Here is a 12,948-nt window from a genome sequence, read left to right on the forward strand (position 1 = left end):
AAAAACAGCCATGGTTAAAGGTCTTCATGGTTAAAGGTTAAGAGTTCACTATTTTAAAAATGATACCAAAAAATAAATAAATTTTAAAAAATGATACAATTATCAGGGACATTTGGTTATTTCTGTGACATGGAATGTTTTTTAAAATAATAACTGGGTTTATGACTACTTATATAGATAATAAGGACAGTGACAAATTTCTAGAAAATTTGGAAAATTCTTGAAATATTAGCAGCATATGGCCACACAAATATAAACAAATGAAAGTTGTTTAGCATTTCTAACAATGCTTTTTATGTAATTTAACACATTAAATAAGCTAATTAATCTCTCTCTTCTCAAGGAGAGGGAACAAGTCTTTTGAGATCTTCTGGGGGGCATACAGAAAATCTAAGTTGGTTCAAGGTCAAAAAGTCTTCATTTTGAATTTGATTGGGGGAAATTTATCAAAATTGTCAAAAGGTTAAAAACACTTAAGTAGTATCATAGGTCACTGAAAAACAGATATCTAATTAAGGTGACTATTGAAAGATTTTAAAGGGAAATGCAAAAAATTACATAGGTGTTAAAAAAAAAAAAACATCGGCTATTTTAATACCAAAGACTCAGTTTTGTAAGTAAGCAAAGACCTAATAAATACAGTGAGAGAAATAGGAAATTACTTTGATCAAACACAATTTATTTCCTTGACAAACAAAAATAAAGAAAACATCATTTTATGATCTTGTATTAAAAGCAGACCAAACATAGCATAACCTTTAAAAACTGTATTAAAAAATTTAAAAATTTTACAATAGCAGACCAATAATCTAATAAACTTTGTCATGTTAACAGAGAAAAAAATTTAACTCTAGTTTGTATCCATATATTATTACAATCATTTAAAACATCTTATGGGTGTGTATGTACTCCATTGTATCCGACCCCTTGTGACCCCATGGACTAGAGCCCACCAGGCTACCCTGTCCATGGAATTTTCCAAGCAAGAATACTGGAGTGGGTGGCCATTTCATACTCCAGGATATCTTCCTGACCCAGGGATTGAGCTCAGGTCTTCTGCATTGCAGGCAGTCTCCTGCACATACTGTGAAGTGTAATAAAATGAGGTATACCAGGCACATAATTATAAAAATTTATAAGTTTTAGAGATATATGCTTTTTCATATACACAGTTTTTTTAATGTGGCAAAAAATATGTGTAGTAACAGACCCTCAAATATCTTTTTTCTCTTTGCAAAAATTAAGAAGTGTTTGTTGCTCAGTCATGTCCGACTCTTTTCAACCCCATGGACTGTAGGTTGCCAGGCTCCTTTGTCCATGGGATTCTCCAGGCAAGAATACTGGAGTGGATTGCCATTCCCTTCTCCTGGAGATCTTCCTGACTCAGGAATCAAACCCAGGTTTCCTGCATTGTAGGCAGATTCTTTACCTTCAAATCCTTTACCTAAAAATTAAGAAGCCAAAAGTAAATAAACTTAGGTTTAGCAATTAATGTTTTAGTGTATTATCTCATTTAGAAATGATCTAGATATTCAATGAATATCCATCAGTTCAGTTCAGTTCAGTTGCTTAGTCACGTCCCATTGCTTCCCCGTCTATTTGCCATATGGTGATGGGACTGGAGGCCATGATCTTAGTTTTCTGAATGTTGAGTTTTAAGCCAGCTTCTTCACTCTCCTCTTTCACTTTCATCAAGATGCTCTTTAGTTCCTCTTCATTTTCTGCCATAAAGGTGGTGTCATCTGCACATCTGAAGTTATTGATATGGCAGTCTTGATTCCAGCTTTGCTTCATCCAGCCCAGTATTTTGCATGATATACTGTTCATATAAGTTAAATAAACAGGGTGACAATACACAGCCTTGACGTACTCCTTTCCCAACTTGGAACTAGTCCATTGTTCCATATCCAGTTTTAACTGTTGCTTCTGGACAAGCGTACAGATTTGAATATCCATAATTTAACTTAATATAACTTTAAGGCCTTGAGCTTCAGAACAGATTTAGGAAACTATTTTTAAGTAGATCTAATATTTCATTATATATATTATATATATTCATATATATTTCATTAATAAAAAACCAAGTATAAATTATTTTTCCTATAGATAAATCAGGCAAATATTTTTAAAAAACCACAGAAGCAAAGAACCTAAAAGTTAAAACATGGCTTTCTCCAACTTTTTAAACATACTGTTGTGTTTGACATACATCAAGGAATTTATTTTCATTATACATTCTGATTTTAAAATTTTACAATCTCAAACATCTAGTTGAGATAACATAAATTCTTTTGACTAGTAAATCCAGATATTAATAGAATACATTCTGTGTTTTCATTACATTTAATGCTGACAACTCTGGAGACACAACTGCTTTTACTAAAACCAACAAACTTAAGCTAGCTTTCATCCCAGATGCTGTGTACCTGAGAAACATTTGGGTTAGTTTCTATATTTCTGAGAGTTTGATGAATACTTAATTTATGTAAGCATTTAGGTTTTAAGCAAATTAAATAGAACTCTTTTACAAAATAATTTTGGCAATATCATCCAGAGATAGAAAAGTATTACATGTACACATAGACATACAGAGACAGATATGAAAAGAGATGCTACAGTTTTCATTTTAAATCTTAGCCATGCATTAGGTATAAATACAGAAAAGCAAAATTTACAAACTTAAACAAGAGTTACCTTTGTCTTATTTTTTCTTTTCAATTTGACCTTCCCGTAGGTAGCAATAGGATATGTGTTTAGGGTGAGTGCTGTCTAAAAAAATTCAGATATAAAAATCTAAATATTCAAGAATATACCTATTTTAGGGGCTTCCCAGGTGGTTCAGAGGTAAAAACATCTGCCTGCCAACGCAGGAGATGTGGGTTTGATCCTTGGGCCAGGAAGATCCCCTGGAGGAGGAAATGGCAACCTGCTCCAGTATGGACAGAGGAGCCTGGTGAGCTACAGTCCATGGGGTCACAAAAGAGTCAGACACGATATACCTATTTCAGTTATGACTCAAAACCAACAAGCCTTTTTATGGCTTAAAATTCAATAAACCTTTTATGGCTTAACCATAGACATGAGAGGCATGCCCGGGGAGTAGAAAAAATGCAGCCCTCCAAAGATCAACAAAGTTTACTCACACAGATTTAGCCTAAGAATGCAAAGAGCTTTACTTACAAGCAGCAAGAACAGGGTTTGTGAAACTGTTGTTTCTTGCTTCCAACAGGGATTCAAAATGCTTCCAGCATTAACTAGCTAATCTGTGGCATCCAGTGGGCAATACTAGGATAAGGGCTTCCTAGCTCTAGGAAGACAATGAAGGTAAAACAAAGGTTTCCTAGGGGCTGGAATCTCTAATTAAGACAAAGCAGGCAAGGTTGTACAATGAGAATGCTGCTTGTCATTTTGTGTCTTGATTTCTAGCCTGTTTGGCTGATTACCTGACTCAAGCCAACACTTGTATCGTCCAGTCCAGCTGGTGGAGACCAGATAGAATATTTTCACTAGTCACAAAGCCAAGCACTGATGACAAGAAACAAGATGAAGAGGGCATCTCATTTTATGATTTTTCTCCTTATGACAAATACTACGAAGAAACAGAAAAAAAAAAAAAAAAAAAAACCACCAAAGACGAGGAGCCTGTGGATTATTGACAATAGGTATTGGGAACCAAATTTACAAGACTCACAATTCAAAGAACTAATTTTCACATATATTTTTCTCCTGACAATCTACATTTAGAAAGGGAAAAGATAAGGAGAGACTTTTTATTTTTCTTGTTTTGGTTGGTGCATGCAGGCAGAGATGTAAAGGATCAATGTGTAAGAACTGTTACCTTCTGCCAGTTTTTCGACTGATGTCCCAGGATATCTGAGTGTCCCAACTGTTAAAATCCCAACCTTATCACCAGAAATTGTAGGGGAGGCAAAATTTTGCCTCTTATCTTCTTACGGCTTTTTGGATAGGCCTGAGAATTCAACTGTTGGAAGGGTAGGGCTGTGTTCCCTCCCTGTTGTTTGGCCTGAGGCCAAACTGTTGACCCACTCCTGGACACTCACAGGCAAGTCTGAATCAGTCTCTCACCGGCCTCCAAGGTCAAACTCCCTGGGGGTTCTCAGTCCCTTTGCCAGATCCCTAGGTTGGGAAATCAGTTGCAGGTCCTAGAACTTCCTTAACAGTGTGAGAATTTCTCGGTATAATTTTTCTGCAGTTTGTGGGTCATCTGTTGGGCAGCTCTACGGTGGGGCTAAGGGTGACCTCCTCCAAGAGGGCTTAGGTAACACGCTGGCTGTCCCAGGTCTGCTGCAGCCAGAGCCTCTGTCCCAGGGGCAGGTCACTGCTGACCCGTGCCTCCACAGGAGACACTCAAACACTCAAAGGCAAGTCTGGCTCAGTCTCTGTGGGGCCTCTAGGTCCTGATGCACACAATGTTTTGTTTGAGCCATCTGAGCATTGCTGGTGGGTATGATGTTTGATTCTAAATGCGATTTCACCCCTCCTACCATCTTGTTGGGGCTTTTCCGTTGCCCCTGGACATGGGGTATCTTTTTTTGGTTAGATCCAACATTCTGCTGTCAATGATTGTTCAGCAGTGAGTTGCAATTTTGGAGTTCTCACAGAAGATGAGCACATATCCTTCTACTCTGCCATCTTGTTTCTTGGCTGTATATTGTCACCCTGCTTATTTAGCTTATATGCAAAGTACATCATGTAAAATGCTGGGCTGTATGAAGTATAAGCTAGAATCATGATTGCCAGGAGAAATATCAATAACCTCAGATATGCAGATGACACCACCCTTATGGCAGAAAGCGAAGAGGAACTGAAGAGCCTCTTGATGAAAGTGAAAAATGAGAGTGAAGTAGCTGGCTTAAAACTCAACATTCAAAAAACTAAGATCATGGCATCTGGTCCCATCACTTTATGGCAAATAGATGGGGAAACAATGGAAACAGTGACAGACTTCATTTTCTTGGGCTCCAAAATCACTGCAGATGGTGACTGCAGCCATGAAATTAAAAGAGACTTGCTCCTTGGAAGAAAATCTATGACCAACCAAGACAGCATATTAAAAAGCAGAGACATTACTTTGTCAACAAAGGTCCATCTAGTCAAAGCTATGGTTTTTCCAGTAGTCACGTATGGATGTGAGAGTTGGACTATAAAGAAAGCTGAGCACCAAAGAATTGATGCTTTTGAACTGTGGTGTTGGAGAAGACTCTTGAGAGTCCCTTGCACTGCAAGGAGATCCAACCAGTTAATCTCAAAGGAAATCAGTCCTTAATATTCATTGGAAGGACTGATGCTGAAGCTGAAGCTTCAATACTTTGTCCACCTGACTTGAAGAACTGATTCACTGGAAAAGACTCTGATGCTGGGAAAGATTGAAGGCAGGAGAAGGGGATGACAGAGGATTAAATGGTTAGATGGCATCACCGACTCAATGGACATGAGTTTGAGCAGGCTCCAGGAGTTGGTGATGGACAGGGGAGCCTGACATGCTGCAGTCCATGGGGTTGAAGAGTCGGACACGACTGAGTAAATGAACTGACTGCCTAACTGATGTTAGGTAAAGTTGTCTCCAGACCAGATAAAAAACAATCATTTAATCATGTGATTGAAAGAGTGAATTAAATGAGTTATAATTTTTAAATGTTTGAAAACAGTCTGGGGGAGAGAAAACTTACACAATGCTCAAACTGTACTTTTAAAAAATACTATGTCATTTATACTCATATACAAAAAAAGGGCTGGCTATATTACTATGTTTACATATATACCAACAGTGGAAACAGAATTCAATAAAGAATCACATCTAAATTTTATAAAAAAGATACAAACATTAAAAAATACTGATTGGTTATAGAAAGCAGAGTGGAATAAAAAGACATTCGGTATCATTTTCATTTCCAATAAAGAGCAGCACCCTCTGGGAAGAATCAAATCAGTAAGACTCCTTACACCCCCCTCCCCAAAAAAAAATGTACAAAGGAAAGCCAGTGATTGTACTGGTTTTATTACTTCTGCGAAACCATTAAAAAAAGACCAAAAAAATAGGTTGAGCGCCAAAGAATTGATTCTTTTGAATTGTGGTGCTGGAGAACTCTTGAGAGTCCCTGGACTGCAAGAACATAAAACTAATAAATCCTAAAGGAAATCAATCCTGAATATTCATTGGAAGGACTGATGCTAAAGCTGAAACTCCAGTACTTTGGCCACCTGATACAAAAAGCCGACACATTGGAAAAGACCTTGATGCTGGGAAAGATTGAGGGCAGGAGGAGAAGGGGACGACAGAGAATGAGATGGTTAGGCAGCATCACTGACTCAATACTCATGAACTTGAGCAAACCCTGGGAGATAGAGGGTGAAAGGAAAGCCTGGCATGCTACAGTCCATTAGGTCAGAAAGAGTTGGGCACAACTTAGTAACTGAAAAATGACAACAAGCCATTTTTTCTTCCTAATACTCAATGCAAAGAAAGTAATATGAAGAAAAATATGCCCTCATTATTCACAATAAAAAGAGTCTGCTTCATTCTGCAGGCATGGGATATTGTTCAATACGGTACATATTGAGCACTTCATTGCTCAAGTGGATCAAAGTATCATTTTGATTCTGAGCTGCTAAATAGGATCTCATGCATATTTGGTGACTGGACTAACTGCATAGGAGCTGTGATAGACTGAATCTTCTGTGATCTCACTAAATAAGAAAAAGCCCTACACAAGAAAAGATAACAATCAATCTGTTCATAAATTCTATCTATAGGGTCTTTCACCAGTGTAAGGTGGAAAAGGGGCCCTTTCTTGTTGTGGCCTAAAGACTGATGGATTGATAGTGTGTCTGATATGATGATGGTAAGAAACTGCCAGATTAAGAAATCCACAATTTGTCTCAATTCTTCAAATAATGGAGCAATTTCCTTTTCTAGGCTGACAATTAGTACTGTATTAGCATTGCTGCTGGCTATGAAACTCAGCACCTAAGGTAAAGGATTGAATTCAACCACTTGGTATGTGTTATAGTAACAGATGATACACCTTTCTTTTTTGAAAGTCTGAGTTTTCCCCCTTGGTCTTTTCTAAGGGCAAAAGTAGACAAGAAACCAGTTCTCAAAGCATGCTCTGGAGCGTTATCACTGGTCACTTTAATAATAAGCACTCCATCTCTGACACAACAGTAGCATGGAGCCTTTCAACACTTGGTAATTATACAGGAAACGTTTCAGGTCATCCACAATAATGAACCCCTTTCTCCAACAGGATTAATCTCCACGCCTGGGTTTCTGGGCTGCCTGGTTCTCTGAGCTGTCTCTTCAGGGACAGCTTCTGGGATAGGTTCCTCTAAATGCTGCCGTCACATGATTTGTCTGTTTTTTTTAAATAACAGGCTTTCTGTTTAAAGCAGACCAATTCTGGATGTCATAATTGTACGCAGCCAAGGTAGAGAACACCAAAAGAATTGCAGAGAATAATTGTGCTCACTAGAAATTTGACTCTTGAGAAAAGCTGCCTAAAACTCTTTCTATGCTGTGCTCAGTTTATACCATGAAAGCGCATTTCTGATGTATTCTAGATAGTTGTAATGGGTTGTTTACTGCAGCTACAAAATTGTGTTCCCTTTCGTTTAATCAAAAGAAGTTACTTTTAAGTAGTTCACACTTTGTTATGAAATCTATAAAAATGAAGCATGGTGGTAATAACTATTAACCCCATGAGTTCCATGAGAGACATAGGCAAGATTCTGTGCTACTCATTGTGGGGAATACAAAGATGAATAAGGACAAAGCAAAATGACCTGATTTAGTTTTGCAGGAGGCAAATGTGGCACTGTAGAAAGATTATGGAATTTTGCATCAAATAGGCCTAGATTTCAACCCCATTTCTGCCACCTAATACATATGTGATTTTGGGCAGATTACTTGTCTCATTGAGCCCCAATTTTCTCTTCCACAAAATTCAGATGAATAAATGAATAGTTGCATAGAGTTGCAAGGATGGAATGAAGAACCTCAAAAGAACTGTTTAATGAAACTTTGACAGAACAATATATGAGTTAGAAAATGTTATCAATACATAAGAAAAGTATTTCCTCACAGCAGGAAGATGTACTATATTTGAATAAAAAAAATTAAAGCTTGATCTTGTCTTCTGTTTTTAAAGAAGTTATGAAAGTCTGAGGGAATGCATAAACTTCATCAGTAACATATGTGTTTTTGGTGTCTATTCCTACATATATTCTCAGCAATATATAGTAACCTTAGGCTGTAAACTACTATAATACATTTCTGACTTGGTGTAATTTACTTTTATTTACCGAACTATACAGTTTCATGGGTTTATAACTTAGGTAGGCCACAAGGTAGGCAGCTCAGTAAACTTACGTAGTTTTCAATTAGGTGCAGCACCCTGGGTGCTTTTGTTCTACCGAGTGTCAGGCACTGAAACAGCCTGTAAATCTTCTGAAACATCTTAGCCCACCCTTAAAGCACCAATCTGTGAGTTTTATTCACCGTGCCAGGAACTTCACTCGTTTTAAATTCTCACAATCTTTTTTTTTTCCCTTTCTATAGTTTCTAGTTTTTGAATTATAGCTAAATCCCAGTGGATTGTTTATACCGTGGGCGTCCCATGGAGCCTAAGGTTATAGTAATATTATGACAAGAGTTTTTCTCACAATCCTTTTATCATTTACAAAATTGAGATATTTACACATAAAGTGCGTTGGGTGCACTACATCTTAATTGTACCACTCGGAGAATTTTTACCGAGGCATACACCACCTCAGTAACTACCACCTGCAACAAGAGGCAAATGCTCCCAGCTACCCTGAAGGTGCCCTGGGCCCCTTCCATTTCCCCTCCTACCTCCGTGAGGTAAACATTACTCTAATTTTTCTCACCATGTTTTATATGAAATTATTCTGGAAGAAGTGTTAAGTGGAAACATCTGGCCCAGAGTCCCGCGGGGCTGGACTAGACGTATGCTAGGTTCCCTCTCTCTAGAGCACCTCGCGGAGGCTCCAAGGGACCAGAGAGCGGCGGCTCGACTCTCACCGACCCGAACCAGCCCGCCAAGACGAGCGCCGGGCCTCACGTAGACAGTGCGGGAGCACGCCACAATGGCTACCCGCCGTCCCTCGGACCCGCTTCGCCGCATCTTCCCCGCCTTTCCAACCGGCGCCGCTTCCAGGCGACGGGCAGCCCGGGCGTGGCCGTGGGCGAGACCCGCTGGAACGCTAGCGGCCAGCGGGGGCGCTCCTGAGCTGGGGATGTGGGGGGCGCGCCCATTGGCTGAACTTGCCCCGCGGGCAGGCCGGCTGCAGAGCCCACCTCCCGGCCCCCTCTCCGCCCTCCCATTGGCCCTTCGCGTTCCACACGCGCCCACTCCCTTCCCCCTCCCGCCCGGATGGAAACGGGGTTGAAGGGGTGGGAGGCCAGAACCCGGAGGAGGGCGAGCGGTCCTCTGGTAAGGGGCGCGGGAGAGCCAATCAGGACAAGACTTGGAGAAAAGGCGCCGCGCCAGCCAGTCACATTCCGAGGTCCGGGTCGGGACCGGCTGACGCGAGTACTGGCCACAGCCAATGGGCTTGCCACTACCCGTCCGCTCCTCAGCAGCCGGTCGGGGGCGGTGGGAGAGCGAGTGAGGAGAGCGCGACGGCGACGGCGGTCTCGCTGGACGGCCGGGAGGAAAGCGAGGCCAGAGCCTCTGCGACTAGGTGAGAGGCGGGAACCCCGGGCCGGAGAGGCGGGCTGCGGGCCCCTCCTCGCCTGGCCCGGGCCGCGGCTCTGGGAGCTGTGGAGACAGGCCCGGTTGAGGCGGGGGCAGTACCCGCCGCCCCGCCCCAACCCCCACCCCCTGCTGCCCGGAGCCGGGGGTGCAAGCTTCTGTCGGAGGGTCTCCGCGCGGCTTGGCGGGGCCACCGCCCTCTGGAGGGCCAGGACCCAGAGCGGAGCCGTAGGGAGGGGCCTGGTTTGCAGACGGGGAGCCAGGGGGCGCCGCCTGGGGCGGGGAAGCTGCGTAGAGGTGGCGAAGGTGGGGCAGGATAGTTAACGCTGGAGCAGGTTTGTGCGCTCGAGGGTGGCAGTGAAAGGAGGCCTGTGATGGAAGGATTCTGGATCTGGGGACGAAGAAAGTGATGGGAATAGGGTGATGCTCAGAAAAGGGAGTCCTCGGAGAAGGTGTGGAGCCAGGGCGCGTGTTTGGCCTCTCGGAAGTCGGCATTGACAGAGAGTGGGAGGAAATCAACTGGGAGTGACGGGAAGAGAGGCTTGGGACACGTGGGTCCAGAGTACGAGGCACTTCCTAAAGCCGGAAGGTGACTGAGAGGCGAAGGTTTTAGGTGAGGTGTGGGTGCACGCTGTTTGACTAGAAGGCGTCAGGAGGCCAGTTAGGAGAAAGTGTACAGGGAGCAAAGGAGATAGGTTTATGTGTGGTAGCTGAAGGGTGTAGGTTTATGTGTGGTAGCTGAAGGGTGTAGGTTTATGTGTGGTAGCTGAAGGGTGTGGATCTTTTATGAGTCAGTCAGCAAGAATAACTGTCCGTTTGGTCAGGTAGGAGTCAAAAAGCCAGGGCAATAGGTTCATTCACTCACTATTCACTTCAGTTCAGTTCAGTCTTTCGTCTTTCACAGTTACTGACGTGTCCGACTCTTTGCGACCCCAAGAACTGCAGCACTCCAGGCTTTCCTGTCCATCACCAGCTCCCGGAGCTTACTCAGATTCCTGTCCATTGAGTCGGTGATGCCATCCAACCATCTCATCCTTTGACATCCCCTTCTCCTCCCGCCTTCAGTCTTTCCCAGCATCAAGGTCTTTTCCAGTGAGTCAGTTCTTCGCATCAGGTGGCCAGAGTATTGGGAGTTTCAGCTTCAGCATCAGTCCTTTTAGGATTGACTGGTTTGATCTCCTAGCAGTGCAAGGGACTCTCAAGAGTCTTCTCCAACACCACGGTTCAAAAGCATCAATTCTTTGACGCTCAGCCTTCTTTATAGTCCAACTCTCACATCCATGTGTGACTACTGGAAAAACCATAGCTTTGACTAGACGGAGCTTTGTTGGCAAAGTAATGTCTCTGCTTTTTAATATGCTGTCTAGGTTGGTCATAGCTTTTCTTCCAAGGAGCAAGTGTCTTTTAATTACATGGCCGCAGTCACCATCTGCAGTGGTTTTGGATCCCAAGAAAATAAACTCTCACTGTTTCCATTGTTTCCCCATCTGTATGTCATCCATGGCCAAACGCTCAGACCTGTTAACTCTCACTTCTGAGGGTTATTGTCTTCCTCTCCAACCCCTGTGACAGTTCATCTCATTGTTTTGCCTCCGCAGGAGCTCATCCTCCCAGAAGCAATGGCACAATTATTGTTTCCTTTTGATTGGATGACAGTGAGATATCATTTAGTCCAATGTGTTGGTTTAAAGATAACATGAGAGGATACTTAAGAAATTCTGCCCTGCAGGGGAGTTTCTCAACTGTCCGTGTAATGTAAAAGCAATATATATATAAGGTCTCTTACAGTAACATAATAAGAATGAACACAAGTAGTCCTGTTGCTGTGTAAGAGTCAAACATTTTGATACAGAATTCGTGTATCATGCTTGTTGGGAAATTGTTCAGCCTTGGGAGAGTTTTGTAGTTCAATAGGTTCAAAGTTCCTTTCAGTTAGAGGAAAGATTAACTTGGTATCATTGTTACTTTCTTACTGTTTAAAGCTTTTGAATTTTTATTTGGGGGTGTGGGAAGAGAAAAGGTAGAAAATGAAATGGTCCATTAATGTATTTCCATTGAATTTAAGTAGGAGGAGGTGATTACCACTAAGGTGTAATTTCTGCTTGAGGGTAGGGCAAAAGGATTATGAAGAATTAAGTATTTCTTTACCAACATAGGGCTTCCCTTCCCTTCAGCTGGTAAAGAATTGGCCTGCAATGTGGGAGATCTGGGTTCGATCCCTGGGTTGGGAAGATCCCCTGGAGAGGGGAAAGGCTACCCACTCCAGTATTCTGGCCTGGAGAATTCCATGGACTGTATGTGTATAATTCATGGGGTTGCAAAGAGTCAGAACCAACTCAGCGACTTTCACTCACTCACTTACCAACATAAAATAATATAATGTTAAGGACAAAAACCAAAGAGGGCATTTGTTGTATGTTTCTTTATTAACCACATAACAAAACATTGTAGGTAATGGACCATTCTTTAGGATGTACGAATACTTTTGTGGAAGTAATTTCTTGGTAATGTTATTTACTGATCACATTTTACTCTTAGTATAACAGAATACCTAAGTGCTGAGGTGCTGAGGCGACTGGGAGCAGAGGAGTAATCTGAGTGGTGTGGAGTTAATCAGGGAAAGTTTATTGAAAGAGGTGAGTGTCGAGCCATCTTTTGAACTAGGAGTTGGGGTGTGGGTTATTGCAAGACAGGATGATATTCCAGTAGTATGGACATGTTATAAGCAACTGTGGGCAAGAGTGACAAATTAAAAATGGTTTTAAGGAGTTAGATTTGATTGAAGATTTAAGGGTGTGGAAAACAACTAAGTCTTGCTATAGCCTAATTGATAAATGATGGTTTTGTATGGTGGCTACAGAGAGAGAACTTAGAATACTTAATGATGGCTTGGAGATGGTAATAAAGAAATGAGTACAAGAATTTTTTTTGATAGTTATGGTAAGAAGGATATGTGAAAGTAAGTTGGATTGTTCACAGTTAGATTTAGTGTTCAAGCATATATAATAATAAATATTTTTGATTCCTGTGCTAGATTATGTTAATATTAATTGCAAAATTTATTGGGTACTACTGTGTGCCAGAAGCTATTTTGAACTTTCCAAGCCTCATTTTCCTTTGATTATCCCTACTTTATAGATGAGAGAACTGAGGTTCAGAGAGATTTAATTTAACCAGGGTCATACAGCTAGTAAGTGGCAGGTCAGGGTTGGCA

The 12,948-nt window shown here is 41.6% G+C and overlaps 1 protein-coding gene, 1 long non-coding RNA gene and 1 pseudogene across 6 annotated transcripts in view; 1 reads left to right on the forward strand and 2 right to left on the reverse strand.

Annotated features, from left to right (window-relative positions):
• Window positions 1–658: 658 nt before the first annotated feature.
• On the reverse strand, window positions 659–9,197 carry LOC139037021 (uncharacterized). The gene is made up of 2 exons (XR_011489801.1): window positions 8,908–9,197; window positions 659–1,444 (listed from the first exon to the last, which is right to left on the reverse strand). It is a non-coding gene; the product is annotated as an uncharacterized lncRNA (long non-coding RNA).
• Window positions 6,542–8,860, reverse strand: LOC110124495 (uncharacterized; annotated as a pseudogene).
• A 192-nt stretch (window positions 9,198–9,389) lies between the features above and the next one.
• The window catches only part of FAR1 (fatty acyl-CoA reductase 1), a 69,654-nt gene continuing 66,095 nt past the window's right edge, over window positions 9,390–12,948 (forward strand). For 2 of the 5 annotated variants that reach the window (XM_070473401.1, XM_070473402.1), the window contains exons 1-2: window positions 9,394–9,723; window positions 12,273–12,370. The gene's annotated coding sequence lies outside the window, so the exon portion shown is untranslated. Of the gene's footprint in view, window positions 9,724–12,272; window positions 12,371–12,948 lie in introns of all 5 variants that reach the window. The other 3 variants (XM_020873021.2, XM_070473403.1, XM_020873024.2) reach the window with 3 other exon arrangements.

The sequence above is a fragment of the Odocoileus virginianus genome, chromosome 10 (assembly GCF_023699985.2).
Source record: "Odocoileus virginianus isolate 20LAN1187 ecotype Illinois chromosome 10, Ovbor_1.2, whole genome shotgun sequence".
NCBI classification, from domain to species: domain Eukaryota; kingdom Metazoa; phylum Chordata; class Mammalia; order Artiodactyla; family Cervidae; genus Odocoileus; species Odocoileus virginianus.